Source organism: Aquila chrysaetos, chromosome Z, assembly GCF_900496995.4.
Source record: "Aquila chrysaetos chrysaetos chromosome Z, bAquChr1.4, whole genome shotgun sequence".
NCBI classification, from domain to species: domain Eukaryota; kingdom Metazoa; phylum Chordata; class Aves; order Accipitriformes; family Accipitridae; genus Aquila; species Aquila chrysaetos.
This window is the reverse complement of record NC_044030.1, coordinates 19,578,408-19,600,176: the sequence shown is the minus strand read 5'-3', so window position 1 is coordinate 19,600,176 and position 21,769 is coordinate 19,578,408.

Genomic DNA, 21,769 nt, shown 5'->3' with positions numbered 1-21,769 from the left:
AGAGGTTCAGCACTACAAGAAAATGCATTTTCATAAGACAGTGACATTAAAACTTAAGATTCTACAATTCAAATGAGGAAGACTTTAATACTTTATACACAATTAAAATGTCTCAAATGCAGTAGGAGCACCAGATTTTGTGTTTCCTTTAGATGAATCACTGTGACAATCACAGATAAGGAAAGTTACACACAAGTTTTTTAACCAGCTTTTTGACACACATATCAATAATATTTGCTTGCAACACATACAGAGACACTGAACATGTACAAAAACTTGCAACATAATCTTGCCATATTGGGTACTGTATATTCATAATAGCAGAATGGAACTGAGGGAAGATGCAGGAGATACAACAAGGAAAATGCACAACTGTACTGAACAGTTTTGAAAGGAGGGACAAGAGGGTAGGCCATGACAGTGAGAAAGGAACTGCCTAATTCAGGTGGCTTTGGATGGGGACACTCTGGAGAGGAGCTGTTTCAATGCTATTGCTGGCACATGTCAGTCATATAGCACTTCTGTTATAGTATAGTTATGCTGGTTTATTCTAGCTAAGGATATTCTTTGGTGTCCTCTACACAAATAGAGATTCTATACTTGGCAAAGCATAGCAGCCTATAATGGGACGAGCATATGTGATTCCATTTATTCAAAATTAATGGATTCATAAATGAAAGACTTGACAGCATACGCATCAGATTTGAAGTCCTCCATCTCTAAAAAAAAATAATCTGCTTATCAGAATACAAGCTGATTGCTAAATGAGCAACTCTATGTTATGTACAAGTCATTCCTTAATACATCAAAAATCCATGCTACTGTCCTACGTTTTACAAAATTCTGACAGCTGACTTAATAAATCTTGTAGCAACTGGAAAAAAAACTGTGAGGGGAATAAGCAAATTTGATGACTCTAACTTTTTTCATTACACATGGAAATAATATCTGTGAAATATATAAATCACTATGCAGATGAAAATACTTAAGAATTTTTCAGCATTTTACAATATTTTCAGACCTACCTTTATATTCTTCAGCTTACATAACTATATTGTTCAAGTGTACATTAAAATTAAAATTGACTGTTTCAAAGACAACTTCAGTAACTGCATTCTAAATTAAAATTCTTACAGTTACTTAAAATAATTTATTAAATAAGTATATGTGACTATGCCAGCAAGTCAGGTCCAGAGCTGGAGCAGTGTGGCAGCATCAGCCTTGTAGGTCTAATTGCTCTGGTCATTGCTAATCAGTAAGGGCAAAACCATCAGCTGACAGAATTATACATTTTGAGGACTCCAACTAACATTTATGATCTTTGCCACTTAGAAGTACTAGCTTGCTCGAACTGGTCTGACACAAGGTGAACCAAAGTGAACTTACACAGTACACAGTGTGAACCAAGTCTGTTTTGCCTAGGGTGCCCTGGATTAAAACAGTGCTATTTATAGCCTTTGCTAGTCAACTTTTCAGTTGGCAATCATTATATATTCAGTTTATTACATTAAAGTTAGTGGACCGACTGCACTTGAGCCACCTTATGCAAAAAGGCATGCTTTTCCCCAGAACACCACATCCTGAGTAGGTGCAACAAAGGCTATGGAAAAAAAAGATTAGAAGCACAGTGACACTCAGGAAACACTTCATAAACCTGATAGGTTTTGTAAGCTAAGTCTTATTCACATAAGAAAGGAATTATTGTACCAAACCATTTGCTGGGACCCCAGATCAGGAACCTAAACTGGAAAGGGGTGACAGGAAACCATAGCAGGAAGTAGACCATCATTCTCTAAAAATTCCTACTGCTCTTTCCTAAGTAACAAGTTTCTGGAATTGGATGCTCAGTGAGAAATCATGTGTTATTAGAAATATTTAATCATATTGATACATGGAGGTTCATCATATTAGTGTCAAAGGATCAAAACCCCACATTCATCAGCATGTGTTAATTAACCAGATGGTAAATTCTACCTTCAGATGCTGAACTGCCAATAGTTCACTTTTCCAGAGGCAGGATGAATTATGGTTTCATCTAAAGAGGCCTTAGTCTGCAAATATTTTTTTTTACACAGATACTGTCTGCTAAAATCTTTTAAATTTTACCATGCCTTTATTCAAAGGAGAAACGTATTTTAACAAACTGGTTAAAAACTGAATTACTGTTAAACTTCTGAACTACCATTTTTGATACACAGACACTACTGTCTATTATTCAGTTTTGCTTATAGTGATGATCCTGTCACTTCTTTTACTTGAGCTGCAGTGTGCTTGCAAAAAAGTGTCATATTTTATGAAACAGATATAGGTGAAACTCATACACAAAAAGGTAGACAGGCACTATAAAGCATGAATTGAACAACAAGAAGAATCATGGATTAATATTGCCCAATTTATGAACAGTATATTAAATAACTGAGACATATCAATTACCATTAAAAAAATGGTTCTGGCTCTGTGTGCGAGCAAGAACAGTCAGGAGACTCCACTAGGACTGCTTACGTTTGTGTCTCTAAGCCAGAATGCAGCAGCTGTTCAAGTTCATATACAAAGTTCACAAAGAAACACAAAGGTTCTTTGAAATATCTCAGTGCCACTCAACCTTGCTAGAGTCAAGGTCAATACTTCCCTAATGTTTAAAGTATCAAGCAGTTATCTTGCCAGTTTGTCACTTCTTTGCAAATATTTTTCTGTGGCCAGTTATGGTGCTCTTTAAAACATACCTGTATTTTAAATAAATATGAATAAAACTGGTTTTGAAACTTATTCTTAATCTTAGTGTTATACACCAGTAAGCTTATTACAATCCAATATGCAACTTTCTATATTTCATTGCACGTCTAAGATCAAATACTTTACAAGAAGATACTACTTTAACTGTAAAATTACTTTTTTTTAAAATAAAAACATTTAAGTTAACTAAAATGATCTTTCAGTCTTTACCCACTGTGTTTTTGAATTTACAATAATTTTGCCAATACTTACACTGACAAGAGAATACATAAATCATGTCAAGTGTATGTATGGCTACTGTCTAGGATTAGTTTCAGTGAAACATGGCATTTATGCAAGATTTCCTGTTCAGTGACCAATGCTGTATGTTATTCAGGTCTTTACAATATATTAACATAACAACAATAAAAATAAAAAAAATAAAATAACTGTTCTTGACAACATGTGTATCTCATAAAATATTTACTTTAGAAGCACTGAAAATTAAGAGTCAAGTACCCTCAGCAGTGGGGTCAGGGTACAGTAATTTAGCTCCTCTGTTTATACAGACATGACGTGTTCCAAGTTTTTAAAACTCTATAGATCTCCACTCAGCAGAGGAATTGATTTCATTTTGCTGTACTAACAAATAATATGACAGAAACAGAAGCAACAGTGTGCAGAATAGATGGTTGGAGCACATTAAAAATGTATTTGACCACACTTGTGACACTTGGATAGTAGAAGAGTCTTCTTGTGACAGTACACAGTAAATGTCTATACAGGGAGGTATATACTGTAAATTTACACTGCACATTGATTATAGTTCAAAACCGAGAATTAATGAAAATTTGAGGGAAGAACATGACAGTACAGAAAACCTTTGTAATATGTGAAGAAAAATATAGAATTGAATTTTTTTTCGTTAAAAAAAACAGTAAGGGAATGACCCCACAAGCTTTAAATGACATGGGTAGCTGAAGGCCTACCCATTGAATAAACAAACAAACAAAAATATTAGAACTATTTTGGGGAAGAATAGAAAACTCTTTTTTTTTTAATCAGTTATCTTGATTTCATTCTACCTAGTAGAATACATAGAATAGTACCTCTGCAGTGTGGTCATATACTTTATGTTCTTTCCTAAGATACAAACTTGGTCATACATAAGAATGAAATAAACCTGAGAAAAAAGGACTTATTTCCCCCCCAGTGCATTTGTTCAAATCAATGGGCTTGCATACATTTCTCAAGACAGAATAATGAAGTTCATATGAGTCTTGGGACTATTTTAAGGGAAGATGTAATATATAGCTAGTACTATATAAGAAATGTAATATATCACTCCCATTTTAACAAAGCCAAAAATATATGAAAGACATAAAGTCATGATATTGCATCACACTAGACCCTGGTCTGTGGATGTCTATGTTTATCATTGTACATTAAAGACAGAGGCTCTGGGTTTTACCCTGCAGATTCAGATGCATTACTTCACAACATAATGATATTCTCTGGCTTGTAAAAGTGCTGATATTCTCTTGCCATGAAAGGATACAATCATGTGTTTTTAATGCTAGTAGCATTATTTCTCATAAACAAAGCTTAAGGAAACACCATAGCAACACAGGAAAAACAGAGTTAGAGGAATTTGACATCTTGTACTGCTTTGAACTTGGCATCAGGAGCTCTGCAAACAGGGAGAGGCGTCTGAGAGGAGCGGTGTGGCAGTTTGCATGGCATGCCAGAGTTGGGATCCACCTGCCTAGAAGAGACAGGAGAATCTTCACTAGCATGTTTAGTGACTTAGTGAATTGTACTTTAAAGTAACAAACTTGGGGGTAGGGTCCAAGCCATGACACCTGTTTATTCAAAATCAACAGGATGGATGAACGCACCTACCAGAGCCATAAAGAATGCTCCTCAACCCTTTCCAAAGGCAAGAATTCTAAGTCCAGCCACCTCAAGTGCATGTATATCAATGCACATAATCTGGGAAACAAACAGGAGGAACTGAAGCTCCATCTGAGAGTTATGATGTCACAGGAAACACAGACACTTGGTCTGAAAACTCATATGACTGGAAATGGCTACAAATTCTTTTGGAAAGACAGGAAGGGAAGAAAAGAAGGTAGTGTTTATGTAAAAGAGAAATTTGAGTGTATGGAGGTGAGCTATGAAGATCACGAAAGTTTTACCAACTGTCATTAGATCAAGATTAGAGGGAACATCACCACGGGGGATCTTATGTTAGGTATTTTTTACCAGTCTCCCAATCAGGATGACGAGGCTGACGAAACGTTACTTTGGCTGCTTGAAGAAGTCTTGGGCCAACAGAACCTGGTCTGATGACCAGTCATAGGTGACTTCCATTACCTGGACATTTGTTGGAAAAACAACACAGTGGTGCACAAGTCATCCATCAGATTCCTGGAATGCACTGAGGACTGCTTCCCGCTACAGATGCTGGACATGCTGACTAGGAAGAGCGCATTGCTATACTTACTGCTCACATACCGAGAAAACTTGACATTATAAATACCAATAGTAGCCTTGGATACAGTACCACAACACTGTGGAGTTTAAGATCCTACTGAGCACGCTGAAGACCCGTAGCAGGACAAAGACCCTGGATATTAGAAGAGCCAACATCAATATGGTCACATCCCAGCTGTGAGGGATTCCATGGTTAGTGTCCGTGGAGGACAAAGAAGCTCATGAGTACTAGGAGTTATGCAAGAATAGTCTCCTGAAAGCACAAGAACAGACCATGCCCTGCAAAGGAAAAGGAGAAAGGCAGAATAAGTGACGACCCTGGATTTACAGTGGGGTTTTGGGTGTGCTTAAAAGCAAAAAAAAAGAAGCATACCAGCTATAGAATGGTGACAAAATAGATATTAAGAACTACAAGAACCTTGTTAGGGCATGCAATATGCAGTTAGGAAGGCTGAGGCTCAACTAAAACCAAAATTGGCCAAAACCATCAAGAACAACAATAAAGGGTTCTTCAGATACATGAGCAGTAAGCAGAAGCACAGGGAAGACACTTGCCCAATACAAAAAGGGACAGGGAAACTAGTCACTAATAATGCTGACAAGGCAGATGTTCTCAATACATTCTTTGCCCATGTCTTTACTGGCATAGCTGGCCCTCAGATAGCAGGATCAAGTAGCTACAACAACTCATGTGTTGACCCACCAGTAGTGGAGCAATGGCTGGTCTGAGGCCTCTTGCAACTGCTCAACCCACATAAGTCTATGGGCCTGGATGGAGTCCACCCCGGGGTGTTAAGAGAAGTGATTGACTTTGTTGCAAGGCCGCTGTTTATAATATTTGGAAAGTTGTGGAGATAAGGGGACATCCCTAATGACTGGAAGAGGACAAATATTGGCCCCTAGAAGGGCCCAAAAGAGGACACAGGAAACTAGACATCCATTAGTCTTACTTCAATCCTTGGGAAAGTAATGGAACGAGTCCTCTTCGAAACTATTCCAAATGAAGCAGATGATTGGGAAAAGTGAACACAGATTTACCAAAGGTAGATAATGCCAGACTAAAATGGTCACCTTCTACAACAAGGTACCACTTTCCGTTGACATGAGGAGAGCAGTGGATATTGTTTACCCTGCCTTTGGCAAAGTGTTCAACACCTGTTTCCCACAGTTTCCTTCTGGACAAATTAGCAAAATACAAATTGGATTGGTGGTCTGTGAGATGGGTGGGAAATTGAGTAACAGACCATGCTGAGAGGGTGACGATCAATGCTTTATATTCAGGCTGACAGCACATCACAAGTGGGGTCCCCCAGGGTTCGCTACTGGGGCCAACGCTGTTCAACATCTTCATAAATGATCTGCATGATGGGATTGAAAGCACCCTTACCAAGTGTGCTGATGACACCTGTGGAATGTTTGCTGGAGGTGACTTATTGATATGACACCCCCTTCCTCTTAAGGGAAGGTGAACCTCCAAGGCGGAATGTAGAGGATATTCAAGAAATCTGTTCCATAATAATTCCCTAAGCAACATAACCTACAACCTTTAGATGTTAGCAACATCAGGGAGCTTCATATGCTGACTCTGAGAAGCAACATAGAGGGTGGAGCGGAGTGGAGACACCTCTGCCAGGTTCTGTGATATCATTGAAGGGACGGGGAACTGGAATGATAGGAACAGGAGTGGTAGGTCCCTGCATTGACTCCACTGAAGCAAGGAGGTGAAATAATGGGGGTTCTGTCAACCTACTGCCCTACTTCAGTTTTATATCATAAGTGCCCCATTCTGGAGTACTGACATGGAACTTTGCTCATTATAATCTCATTATAATACCAAAACACACCTCCATCCCAAAAGCTACTTGCCTTCAAGGTGTGACCACCCCTCACTGAGCATGCGCTCTGAATTTTCTCCAGCATATACCTTTAAAAGTAAAGCAAGGAGATTTTACACCGTTCATAACAAAGGTATGTATGACGAGAGTCACTCAAGCTCCACCTAAAAATAAGAGAATATAAAAGGACCTAAGAAAGGAGGAATGTTAGGGAAGATATCATCATAGACAAGTCAGGAGGATATTGCTGACTTCTGGGATCAGTCGATGGGCTGAACCTCTCTTCCCCCCCGTAGGGATGCCTACTGGTTAAGATTTGAACCCTCAGTTATACCGAGTGCTTCCCAGGAAACTTAAAAATCTCTATAGAGTTTTTCCATAATTTAGTGTGCTTGTAGTCAACTGTATTGTTATTTGCACGTGCTGTGCAGACAGTGTAATTATCACTGGCAATCCAAAAGAACCGGTACTCCTGTTGCTTTAATAAACTGCACTGCTCATTAATCTAGCAGTGATAGTTAGTTGAACACCACCAAACTCCTTAAGTCTGGCAATTCTAGTGCATTGAACGTGGCTAAATGGAAAGTGCAGTGCACTATTAGTGCATCCATACTTGTGATAGTTCAATACATTGAACACGACTGGACTTACAGTGCTGAATTGGACATCACCCAGAATCTAAGCCTAGCTGCCCCCAGCCCCTCTAATATCTGAGGACAAGCTGGAATGCAAGGGGGTTTATTTTCTGCCAAACTTTGTTGCCCTTTAACGCAACAACACCAAAGTGGGTGCTGAGGTCAACATGTCAGAAGGGAAAGCCATCTTATAGAGAGACCTGGACAGGCTGGAAGGGTGGCCTAGCAAGAACTGTATGAAGTTGAACAAAGACAAGTGCAAGGTCCTGCACCTGGGATAACATAACCAAAGAGCCCAGGACAGACTAGGATCTGTGTGGCTGGAGAGCAGCCTTGCTGAAATAGACTGAGGGATCCTGGTGGACAGCAAGCTGAACATGAGTCAGCTGTGTGCTGCTGCAACAACAAAACCAAATTGGATCCTGGGCTGCACCTGCAGGAGCACTACTAGCAGAGATAGAGATGTGATCATCCCACTCAGTGCTTGTCAGGCCACACCTGGAGTACTGTGTCCAGTTCTGGTCCCCACGGTTCAAAAAAGGTGCAGACAGACTGGAGATCGAAGGGCTGGAGATCGAAGACGAAGACAAAGACGATCGAAGGGCTGGAGAACCTGCCCTATGAGGAAATTCTGAAGCAGTTACATCTTCTGGGGTCCCCCTGGAGAAGAGAAGGCTCAGGAGGACCTTATCACAGTATTCCAGTACTTAAAGGGCATCTACAAAGCAGATGGAGGCACTCTCTTCATAAGGAGTCACATGGAGAGGACAAGGGACAATGGGTACAAGGTGTGTTGGAAGAGGTTTCACCTTGATATAAAACCCCCTTTTTTTTACAATGAGAACAATCAATCACTGAAAGAACCTCTCTGGGGATGTGGTAGAGTCCTTATCACTGGAGGTTTTCAAGATGCAATTGGACAGAATGCTTGATAATCAGATCTAGGCTCACTTTCCCACAAAATGTTGGGCCAGAAGATCTTTTGAGGTCACTTCCAGTCTGGCCTATTTTATGATTTTATTATATGATATCCCTGTGTCAGGACATGGGGACTGAATATGCATTTGGCTCATGAATTAGAAAGCAACATAGTACCTGAACATTTTTAATTCTATCCTAAAGGATAGAATTATCTCTCTATCCTGTAAAACAATTTATTTAAAGGAATGTAAATACAGGTTCCTTGCTTTTTCAAGGCTATATTAGATAGAAGAAAAGGAAACAGTACCAGCCGGTTTATAGTAGAGAATACATCTCACTACTTTTTTCACTGTAGCCATGCTCTGCATTGCCTTTTTTAATTCCCCCACCCTCCAAACATGCAAAGGTAAAGATGGAAGATTATGTTACTGATGGGATACAAATTCCAGAAAATTTTCAAAGGTTTTGGCACCTTTAGCTCAAGCAATTTTGTAAATACTGCACATATGTGCTGAAGAAAGAAATAAAGCACTGTATTCACAGTATTTAAACGGGGGAAGAAAAATAAATAGACATTACTTTGCTCTTCCTTAAACTGAATTGACTGAATCCAACTTTGGATTGGCATTGTACAACAATATATAGACAAATGTTTCAGAACTAAATTTCTCAAGTGCTTTCAACCATTTGAAATAACAACTAGAATTATTGCCAAAATTTTAGCTGTACTATGTCACAATGTAAAAATGTAATAGCATTCATGTAATTCCAAAGATATCTAAAGAGGCCTGACAGCCTTTAATCTTCATCTTTTCTTTGTTAAGAATCCAGTAAATGCTATTCTAATGCAAAGAATGAAAAAAAAAAAAAAAAAGGCAGAAAGGTATTTAGAGATTCTCAATGTCACAACAGCCAATTTGTGCTTGTTCTATGCTGGTTTGTATGACTACATGTTAATCTCCTCAGCATAAGAATGCCCAAACAAAAAACTAGACTAGTGACATATCTGAAAGACTACCTCAAGCTGGAGAGGATGTGAAGAGAGATAGACTATAGTGGCCAGAGGAATGAAGTTATCTGTAACTGAAGATTCATGAGTCTAATATTGCTTCAAGGAGTCCTGGCAACTTTAACAGCAACATTGTTTAAGGTTTGCAAATAAAAATTGTCACATTGGGCCAATCTTTTCTGTGCAGCTATACATAATGTATTTTCCCCTCCTTTTTCAGGTGCAATGAATGTAAACTGGATTACCATCAGTACTACTGCAGATAGTATTTTCTAATAGTAGTTTCTATTCTTACACGTCCTTTTGAATGCAAACTTTGAAGACTACCATGTGCGTTGTTAGGTATGCACTGTAAAATACAAACATTGTTGCTTCTTTCAAGTGCATTCTTTTAAAATCTTATTTATCTGAACCTTTTTTCTTAGCTTTTAGCATTTTTAGCATCCAAAAAATGCAAGTTTTAAAATCCGTCTGCAAAGAAACTTTTGTATTTAATATAAGCATTAGACTTTTGTATTTAATATAAGCATTAATCTATTGCTTATTCGTAAATTATTTCCAGTTGGAGTGCTGAGTTGTGCACTCCAGTTCCCAGTTTTTGCTTCAGCCACTAGTAGAAATATTTCTAGATAAAGTCTGGAAGTGAACATTTTCCAGTAATAACTACAATTGCAAAATGCATTAGCGCTAATGGCAGGGGCTCTAAAAATGTCAGGGCCATAGCACTAGAAGTTCAGTTTCCCTTAAGAATTGCTGCTCCATGTTGGTAATATCAATAAATGCCATACTTACTTAAAATTCTACACAACAGGCATTGACAGTTTCTGTGTATTTTTTTTCCTTATCTTGTCAACAATCATTTTTACTTCTGTGATCTTGGTCAAACTTCTCTGCTGCCTTAATTCTGACAGCACACTAAAAATCTTTGTGATATAGTCATTCCTGTAAAGAGGAATTCTGTCATCAAAAACATCAAAACATTGTAATATAACAAGGAGTCAAGAAATATATAAAAAGGACTCTGTTTCACCCATGTCCTCTCTAATTGCTTGGGCTTTATGATTTTTCCTTTCTACAGTCTGGGTCACCAGAAACTTTAGGTTACACCATATATAAGTAAGACAGAAGTTCCAAGGAAGCCACCAGAGTCATTTCAGCTGAGAGGTAAAGGTCAAAATACACAAGATATGGGTAGAAATGAGAGAGAAACAAAGAACAAAGTTGCTTTACAAGCAGAGGGGAGCTTCAGCCTCCCCTGTGAGTTCCTGTCTCCCTTCTACAGACCTGATGAATCACATATTTCATGTCATGCAGGATTTTGAATTCACTTTCACTTTTTGCATCTCTGCCAGAGATATGCCAAAGCACTGTAGCCCCGTACAGAGCCAGAGTATTCACTCCTCCTTCAACCCTATGTCACAGGTTTACCCGATCAGTGCAATACAGGTGTCTGGCATCACCTGTTGTCTCATTCTCCCTCTTTCACATTAGAACTGCACTAGGGTTGGGGAAGTAGGCAGCTTCAATGACTGGAAAGTCTTTTGTGTTTTAAAGGAGGAGGCCATAGATGATATGGCAGTTCTGCAGAAATCATACCATAATCAGAGGGGTTATCTGAGCTGACTTTTTGAGTTACCTTTAGATTTTAAGGCACATACTGGCAACAAGTTGCTTTAAAAGCAAATATGAACTCCACAGACACATACCATTCAGCATGGGCACACAGAATTTGAGGTGCACAATTCCCTCCTGTTTCATACCTTGTTTGTTCACAAAGGACATGGGCATTAATTATTCTCCATGCAAAAATCCAAAAACTTGTTTAGATCTTAAAAGTATCTCTAACTAAGATGTTACCACATTTTATTGGGATACAATGAAGAAAAAGAATGAGTAAAACAACTAATTCAAATAATTGCACGCACTGCTCACTGAAAAAGAACTCTGACATCACCTCCGTGTATTAGTACACCCACATACAAACCCTCACATGTAATTTAAGAGATTTACAAAGAGTAATTGTATTTACAGGCATACTCAGTGTAGAATTTTTCCAAAACTGAGTTAATTTTTTTTCTGGACCAAAGTCATTCATCACCTGATGATGTTTTACATGTCTAGAACAACTAGTCTTCAAAAAGAAAAAAACGTTACATGTTTTCCCATCTATCTTTTCTGCTATTGTTACTGCCATTCTGTTGTTAGTCAATAAGTACTGTAGAGTATGTACAATAGAGTAAATAAATTATATCAGTTAGATATGCACCATCTTTCAATTAACTTGCATAATATAATGTACACACATTGTGATATAATACATGTGCATTATTATAGCTACACATGGAGCAGCAACTTCAGATAGCTTTATGCTTTTCCTCAGGGGCCACTGTTCCAAGGAAATGTCTGAAGCGCTGCAAGCACCTGTTGTCTGTAATTCTAAAGGTGACTGACTGTTTGCCACCTTGTAGAACATAAACAGTTTTCAGACCAGAAGTGAGCACCACACCTCTGGTCACTTCTTTTGCTCCTAGCTAGGTTTCTGAGAAAATAAGTTAAATCAAATCCCCTTTAAAAAAATGACAGATCCATCTTCTGAATGACAGATGCCCCTTACAAAAAACAATTACTTAATTTCTTCATGCCAGATGGTTACCAAAAGTTAAAACTGAGGAATATATGTCAAGCCTCTTTCAGAACTTTTGCACACACATGCGCTCTCGCACAAGATCTTCATGTTTCCCAAGAACACCTAGGCAACTACTATTCCTCAGTCAGAGCATATGCAGGAATTCACGCTTCTTGAGGGGAAATCTGCAAATTAAATCCTGGGAACTGCACATGGAAAGGGAGAGCAGAGTAAGGACTGGAACCAAGGATAGTAAAATTTTAATCAATAACTGCTGTCTGAAGAATAAATACCCACTGGACCAGTGACTGGAACATTCAATTATTTATCCTATTCATACAAAATTTAGACATAAGAAGAAGGTAGCACACCTACAAATAACCTTTAAAAATGGTTAGGTGAGCATTCTGAAAATATAAGAGGTTGAGTACTGTTGCACAGAGCAGAGAGAAGAATCCGGATCTTTTCCAACACCTGAACAAAAAGGTATTGGAAAAATAGATGCCAGCAGAAGGAATAGCTGCCATCATTCCTGAAACAGTACAAGTGTAGTGTGGTGTTGTTTAAGCAGAATGTACTGATGCCATGTACTTCCCTTGACAGAGATAAAGTACAGTTAGATTTTGCACACAACTGCATCTTGGACAGTTTGGCTATAAAAATATGAGAGTTTTGCCATCTAGAAAAGTGATATGAATTGAATGTAAGCAGATGAATTTGTCAAAAGGATCATATTTTCCTCTAATAAAAGAATGAAAACCAGTGAGCAACTCAGAAAAATTAAGCCTGTAAATTGGAATTGACCACAAGAATTCTAACTTACAGCATTTGCATTTGTAAATGCTGAGCCACATTTCAAGGACAAAAAGCATCAACCATGCAAGATCAAGGTGTTTACAACCTTGTATCATTGTCATTAAAACTGCATTAATAAAAGGCTCAAAAGTTTCCAACATTCTACCCTCTTAACAATAAAATAACAAATATTAGATATTAGTAGTTAGGCATTGCTCAAAGGTTAACCAATTTTCAAATAGAAAACATACACATAAACATACATAAAAGAAGCTGTTTCATTTAGAAACAGTGTTTACAAAAGATGTTCTTTTTTTGTGATAGCAAGGGGCATAAACTATTTTGATCTCATGAGGAAAAAAGAAGTTGAACTCAGAAGGATATTCAAAGCCTCTGCTATTTAAACGTTCTTCAGGCAAAAGTAAAAAAACAGATGTACTCAGAGGAACAGTTGTGAGTGAAACAGGTAGCCCTAATGTTAGAAACAAATCAGCAGGCTTCAAGCTGCCCTTTAAAAAGAAATGTTGGCAAAGTTTATAGGAGAAACACTACCATCTCCCTACCTTCTAAAGCAAAGAACATAGATGCCAAATTTCGCAGTAGCTGTAGGGAAAGAACAGGCCACAGAAGTGTGCCAGATCTTGATGTCCCTGATAATTATTGTAACTTTAGTTATAGCCTTATTTACTTTAGATATCTGACTGCGTAGTGCATAATGCATGCCTTACTTCTAGCATACTATGGTAAGTCCATGTGGTGAAGGCAGGTGCTGGATAGAAATCTTTTAAAATGTAATTAGCACATTGCAGGAATATGCAATAAAATCAGTATGCACTAAGGCAGGAAATGAATACAGACATTCAACACAATGTTGACAAAATATCTGACTTTTTTGTAAGGATGAGTTAGAAGAGATTAAAAGCAAACTGAAAAATAATTTTGCTCCTCCAGTTTGTAACAAGGAATCTAGCTTGCTTAGAACCCACACATCTGAGGAAATAAAGCAAAAGATTAAAATGGCTTGGTCAGCAATAAAACCAGAGAATTATTGAAAGAACAATAAAAAGGTTAAATGTGCTAAAAATGTATGGAAAAAGATTAGCTAAATGTAAACAGATAAAACCAACAACAGAGTTAATCCCTGAAAATATGACTTGGGCACAATCAAGTGATGCAGTCAGTTCACATTTGATAAATTAACACAATATATAGCTAAAGGAAAAAAACAATTATATTCCTTTATGAAGACAAACAACTTTAATGGCAACAGAGATTTAATGGGGCTTCTCTTTGAGCCAGCAAAAGATACCCTTACTCTTCACAATCACATATTTTGATACATTTTTTCTTACAGGTTTTGACTGTGAATCTTAACAATATTTGTATATTTTAGCACTGCAAGAGATATAAATTCAATCGAAGCAGAAGATGATATCAAGAGCTTTAATGCAATAAAATTGAAGTCAGATTTTCTGTTTCTACTCTGGAAATTTTATTATTTATTTGACCCTAGGCTTGGCCAGAAAACTATACTGAACTGACTATAGACTGGGTTAGGCCTTGAACCAAGGCTAATTAAAAAAAAAAACAAACAACTTCCAAATAGGCATTTTTAATTGCTATTTTCAATTCCTCAAAAATTTATAGTATGTCCAAAGGATGAGACATAAGTGAAAGAATGCAGATTAAATGGAAGAACATATACAAAATAGATAGCTAAATGAAATTTATCTTTCCTTATTTTTGGCTTTGTAATATCTGAATATATACAAACATGTTCTTCTGCATTTTAAAAGTCCTTGTTGAAAAATGTTTGGTGGAAGGGAAAAATTAGATGCAATCCTACATTATCAAATATATGAATATAAACAAGTCTATGTTTTCAGTTTCCACTAACATACAAGGAAGAGCTACTGTTAAAAAAGTAAAATCACCTTAAGCATTTTTCCTATCACTTTAATCAGAAAAATGAGTACTAAAAATCTTTGTAATAAGTTTTTGGAAAAATAATCTTAACAATTGGAAAATAGTCTTTCTGTTTTTAAAGTGGAAAAAAAAATTGCTCTGAGATTATTGGTAGATTCAAGTGATTCATTCAGAAAGAGGCAGAAAGGTCTTCCAGTCTGGTTTCCTGTAGGACCTATGCATCCACACCTGTTCTCTGCTGTGAAAACAGGGAAGAAATATCATTAAAATTCAAAAGAAAGAAAAAAAAAAAATTAAATCAATCCAGAATAATACCAGACTGATCACAAATAAAGAAACAAGAAGCAAAATTGAAAATAAACCCAGATACAAGAGTGATACAAAAATAGAAAAGTTGTAGAGTAACACTGACCCCAGCTCAAAATTTGTAAGGATTTTTCTGGTTTGTTTCCAGAGCACAAACGACCCCACTCCCCCGAAGCGTATTTCCAAAAGCTAAGCAGTCTCCATGACTTTGACTTTTAAATCCAAAGATAAAACCCCATCTTTTAAGTGTAGTGCAACTGTCACATCACCCTGGTAGCACAGCACTGTAAAAGAGAACATAAAACTGCTGTTATTAATTATTTGGGCATAGCTGATCAGGACTTAATATATGTTGTATTTGCGAATGCAAATTATTCAGCCAGGTGAAACCGTCTTCAAAGCAGAGAATCATCTGAGCAGAGATGATAGAAAGGACTCATTTGGGTCTCTATGGTAAATATTCATCTTCTAGAAAAAATAACTGTAAAAACAGGTGTAGAGTGGGTTACACCTGATTTAGTAAGTAAGGGGAAACAGATCAAGATTAAACTGCTGTTTCTTTGAAACTACAGAAAAGTAGAATCTCCACTGCAAAAAGCAGGAATGTCCTCCCCCCACACCCAGCACTTGGATAATGCTCTTTTCAGATTTAATTTTTTCCGTTTTTGAGGAAAAAAATTCTCTCTTTTTTTTAAAGAAAAGTAGAATTGTTTCCATGTGGTAGTGGCTTACAGTCAAGGACCCACCCAGCCACTCACTCGCTCCCCCACACCCTTTTCTTCTGCTCATTTGTGCATTCTATAAAAATAAAAATATTAACTTCCTAAAATACAGCATTTCATTCACAACAAAGGGCTCAGATGTGTTCTGTGGTGTGTCCATTGCAGAGCCACTAGTGTCCAACTCAGGGCATCCCCTGGCTGCGTCCCACAAAGGCCGTCCCTGCAGTGTCCCCCACCAAAACCTTGCCATTTACACCCAATATACATCTTCCTTTCTATCTTTTAGTTTAATTAAAACATTTTTTCCCCTGTAAAATCAGATGCAATATATCAAAGCAAAATATATATATTTAAAAATTACTTTAACTTTTCCAAAAGAGGAAAAAAGCAAATTTTAATCTTAAAAATATTTTTCACAGGAAATTGTAAAGAACTATTGACCTATCTGTTGTCTTTATTATTCTAATGATTTTTTTACTAAAGCAATAGCAAAAGGTGAGCTGTCCTCAAAAATGATGGGTTTCTATTTGCATGAACAGATTAAATTAACAATCAGTTGGAGAAAAGATAACTGAGTAATTTCTGTTATAGTGTATGGAGTTTCAAAACAAGATGGATTACTTATTTTACTCTTTTGAGATGTACATATGATTTTTTTTCTGATTTGTACTTAAATAAATCAGTATATCATCTTTATTTTATATATGGTATAATACATAGTAAATAATGCAAATATATAGCAAATAATGCAATTAACTAGCTTAAAACAGTAGATTTCAGTGAATGTTTACTGTTGAAATTTTAATACTGTTTAATATTTACAATTAAATCAATCTTTAAACGATTTTCCCTGCACACGGATATATTTTACATAACTGGTGTTAAAGTAGCAAAAATAAAAATGCTAATGGTTGTTAATTTCACCTTTCAGTTTACAAATTGCATTTTATAAAGAGCAGTGAGCAATCATAAGCAACATCGGCACACTAATCTGCCTTCAAACTTGACTTTCAAACTTGACTAGTTTGAAAGTATTTGTGGTAACTTTACTCTAGAACATGTATTTTTCTCAGTCTTCCTTTGTGTGAAAAGGAAAATAACTCTGATACAAAACATGTGTTAAAGTGTGTAAAGTTTGTAGAGGTAAAATACACACTTTTTTTTTTTTTTTTTTGTAAGAAAGTGTGTGTAAAAAAGTAAAGTATGTAGAAGGATGTTTTTAAAATGAGGTATTAGCACACAGTTTTCATAGAAAATAGCTGTAGATTTAGACATTTCATCTCCTTTCCCACTCCTCCAAATGTCAAAAATAGTATTATCAGCCTTTTAATAAGTCAACCATCTTCCATAATAGGCCAAAGGAAAAAGAAACAGAACCTGAGAGCTGAAATTGAAAAAAACAAAACAAAAAAAATGCTGCTTATTGAAACGTAATCTATGACATCACAGCCTAAAGTAGTGAAAAAAAGCAGAATGAATAATGAAATATTTCTTTCATCTTCTTAGAAACATGAATGTCATTGTTCAAGAAAATGGCTTTCAGCATCAACGTCGGCAAAGCTACCTACTGTGTTACTGTGAAAAGAACACATTAACTTCATTTTTATTGGTGCCTTATCAAAAGGAGGATCATAGATCTTGCTTGCCTTTTGTGATTTATCTCAGTTTCACTAATATCACAAAAGGAAGCAAAGGGACACAAATTGCAGATCACGAAACAAGAGACTGAAACAACATGTCAGGCAGCTGTCAACTCAAAATCCTTGAAGTTATTTAGAGGAAACTTCACAATTTTGAATTAACACTGACCAGGAAATTGCATGAACTAAGAAATGTGGGGAAAAAGTATGTATGTATGTATATATGTATGTATTCACTCATTGATCTCACAAGAAACAGAGTTCCTAATCCTGAAATACAAATTTCCATCCCACAGGCACTTTATGAATAATATAAAATTTGAAAATAAATGTCACATTAGAATAATAGCAAAACCTATTTTTTCTTTTTCTTTTTTTTTTTTTTTTTTAACCATAACCGTGTTTTTCTTGGGAGGAAGTTGACACAGGGATGATAGCTTTTTTTATCACAGCTGTGAAGACACTCACACAGGATAGCTAAGGAAACCTTCATTTCTAGAAACGTATTTTTGAAGCTTAATCTTCAGCTTCTTAAGCTGAAGAACTTTAGAAAAGGAATTTTTCAGGAAAACTTCAAAAACAAAATACAACCTTGCTTTCCTTTGGACACCATTCAATTTAGCTTATTCCCTGCCTAGTTATTCTGTACTGGTAGATGGTGACTTCCTGGAAGCCTATTAAAACCAGCAATTGCAAAAGTGCTGGAATGGAAGGAGTCTCCATGGAAACAGTAGTTAAAATTGGGTAGTAAAATATGCTAGTAAAAAACTGCATCTCTCCATGGCTCCTAGTAAAAATAAATAAATAAATAAGTAGCCAAAACTATATAAAATAATATGTAACAGTATTTTGTGACCATATAATTCTCCCACACAATCTCTACTACATTGAATGTCACACTGAGATGATAATTTTAGACAAAAGTGACACCCCCTGAGATCTTCTCCGTACTAGTTCCCCTTCTCTTAAGCAAATAATTGCTACTACTACACCATAGTTTGGGGACAGAAAGGGAAAGAAAAAGGAAAAATGAAATATTCCTCAAAACCAAGCAAATAATATATTGCAATTCATCAATGAAGTCTCTCTTCTGTACCATGTTGAAGTCTCTCTTCTGTACCATGTCGTGTGAATACTGATGTAGGTGTACAATGAATAAGCAAAGAGATGACCGAAAGAATTAAAAGGAAAAAATCACGTTCAAACAAGTTTTATTAAAACAAAGAAAAAATGGATTAGCAATTCTAAAGCACCATGACACACAAGGAGAAATCCATTCTATCAGAGGGAACTTAACTGAAATATAGATACTCTGCGTTACCACTGACATATCTCATTAAAATCAGAAAGCTGAGGGCTTGACAAATTGGAAAAAAAAAACCCAACCTTAAAGCTTTCATTGCCGATCAAGCTGATCTAGGCAAATAATCCCATAAATTAATCCCACAGCTTTCTTTATGTATGCAGTTTTATAGTTCACATACTCATTTTCTGACAATTTCGCAAACAGTTGTTTTATCTTCTTAATAGAAAGCAATGAATTACTAAAATTCTGTCTAGATGGGGAACTGAGACGCAGTGGGATTAAGTGCCCAGGAATATATAAAATTTTATAGTTAAACTCATGGTTTATCCAGATCCTTTCAAGATCCAGTCCAGTATCTAGATCCATGCTTTTCCAACACACCAACCATAATCTTAGGAAGCTTGACAATATATTGGTTTCTCTGATCATTGCCATAACAACTCAGTATTAGCAAATAACCCTATTTCTGCAGTCATTTACTGGCAGTCTTGAAAGCTAGTTGGAATGACAGATTTCTCCTTGTAATACCAAAGTATTATAATCAGCTAAATTCAACTCACTGACATTTCTAGAACAGTCCTATTCAAAATCATACTGCAAGGCAAGAGTGGTTTAGATGCAGTTTCCTCTACCTTTGTTGTTTCTAGAATTTCCTCCTTGGGAAGAATAGAGAAGCCTAAACCTTCCATATCTTTTTTTCTTAGGTTACAAAATGTGACATGCTAAACTCTCTAAGGCACCACACAGATTTTGAAAGACAGCAGTTTCTAGTGAGAAGTAGCTCCCAGTTCTCGACAGTGTAAGAACAAGACAACTCAGAAACACTTCTCAGATGAAAACAAAAATCACGGCACTTAGTGAAGAGACAGATTTCCCTGAATATAAAAGGCCATATTTTCATTCTCAAAAGAAATGAATTTCTGGCAACATGATGTATACTAGTTCAGTCAGACAGTGCCACTTATTTTACTTACATATCCATAGAGTTTTCCTTTCGTTTGCTGGGGGTTTTTTATTCTATAAAAATGAAACTATAAACTTGCCAAAGTACAGCATTTCATTCACAGCAATGCTTGCTGTTCTGTCAGTGACTTACAAGCCAGCCTGCAGATTTACAAATAGATGCTATAAAGAGATTAAATTTCCAATTTTGTAACTTTGACACTCCTGCCTTTTCACTCAGTTCATAATTGCATGAGTACCTCTGCACACTTTAAAATGCACACACACAAAATAAATAAGGAAGATAATAGTAACATTATTGTATATTGCTTCCTCATGAGACAGCTAAATAAATACATTTTAGTCCTCACCAGTGACACATGACATCAACAGAATGAGATAGTGCCCAACAATCTGGTATTTCAGGTTTATGTATGGACATTAGCTAAATCCAGTTCATCTTCTTACCTGTCTTTCAAATGGTATCCCCAAATACACATATTTCACTTCATGTGAAAGACAATGTAAATACAAAGGTAAAGGAATTTTTGTAAGAACATAATCTGAGTAAGAAAACATCACCAAGAATGAGAGACTTGAATTATACACACATCATTCTAGGTATATGAGCTAGAACTAGCTTAGTAAGCCTTTTAAACATGTCCAAGACTTTTAAACGGATCTAACATTGACTGAAAATAATTTTCAAAATCTAGGACTGAAAGAAAGTTTGCATAGAAAGGTATTAAATTAGGATCTATTATTTTCACATTCAAAGTCACCTGGTCAAAACAACATACTTAACTTTTATACAATTACTTCTATTCTCTGGAAATCTTCCTTGACAGGCCTCATTTTAGAAGTTTCTGTTCCTTAGTGTTACTTTTTTCTTCTCATATTTTGAATTTAGACTAATGAATACTTTCTGTACTTCCTAGTAAAGTTTTAACATCATGCTGCATATAGTAAGTTTCCTTAGTGATTAATCTATAGCAAACATTAGCGATCTACTACTGTAGGAATTAAAAAATAATTAAAAACTAATTACAATTGTCAACTCATTTAAAAAAGCATCTTAACCTCTATTTTTCAGATGTTTTAAGCCAGTGACTATGAATTTTTGTACATGGTGTTATATAAATGTTTAATATGAATGGCAAAAAGTATGAAATAAGTGGTGACACAAAAACAGTGGCTACATATTAAATGTAAGGCAGTTTATTTTTAAATTTATAGATTTAATTTACTGAGTTAGAATATATACCATCTTACATTTAAGTACTCACATACTTATACAACATGCAGCTGTATTAGTATTCATCTAAAACTTATTATTTAAATCCACTGAATCTCATTTGTGTATTAAATACTCATGGGAGTGGAAAAAAAAAGCTAATATATTTATTGATATTTTTCCCCATACTCCCACTGAACTTCATTTGCAGGATCTGCTAACAAAAATATGATTAATCTGAAGCACCCACTTTGTGCCGTGGGTTTCCCTTACTTTCATGATATATAGTAGCTTAAGATTGATTTACAAATTAATTTACATAAAGATGCTGGAAATCACCAAATACTGCCTGAAGGACTCAAAAGTAGAACAAAAAGCAATCACTAAGTCTTTAGAAAATTGTCTCCATCTAAAAGTTAGCTCTAAAAAATTCTCTCTTGTTCTTTATTCTGATAATATTGTGTTTATTTATTAATAATGTATTACTTCTCATTTTGTATTACAGTGCAAAGATACTCTGCCACTCAAAAAGCTGAAAGCAGAACAGATTGCAAAGGACGTACAGCTACTTAAATGCAAAAAGGGGTGGAGGAGTGCACATAATACTGCATTGAAACAAGCCTTGTTTCCTAACTTGAGACAGGACAGGGAACTGTTCCAAACT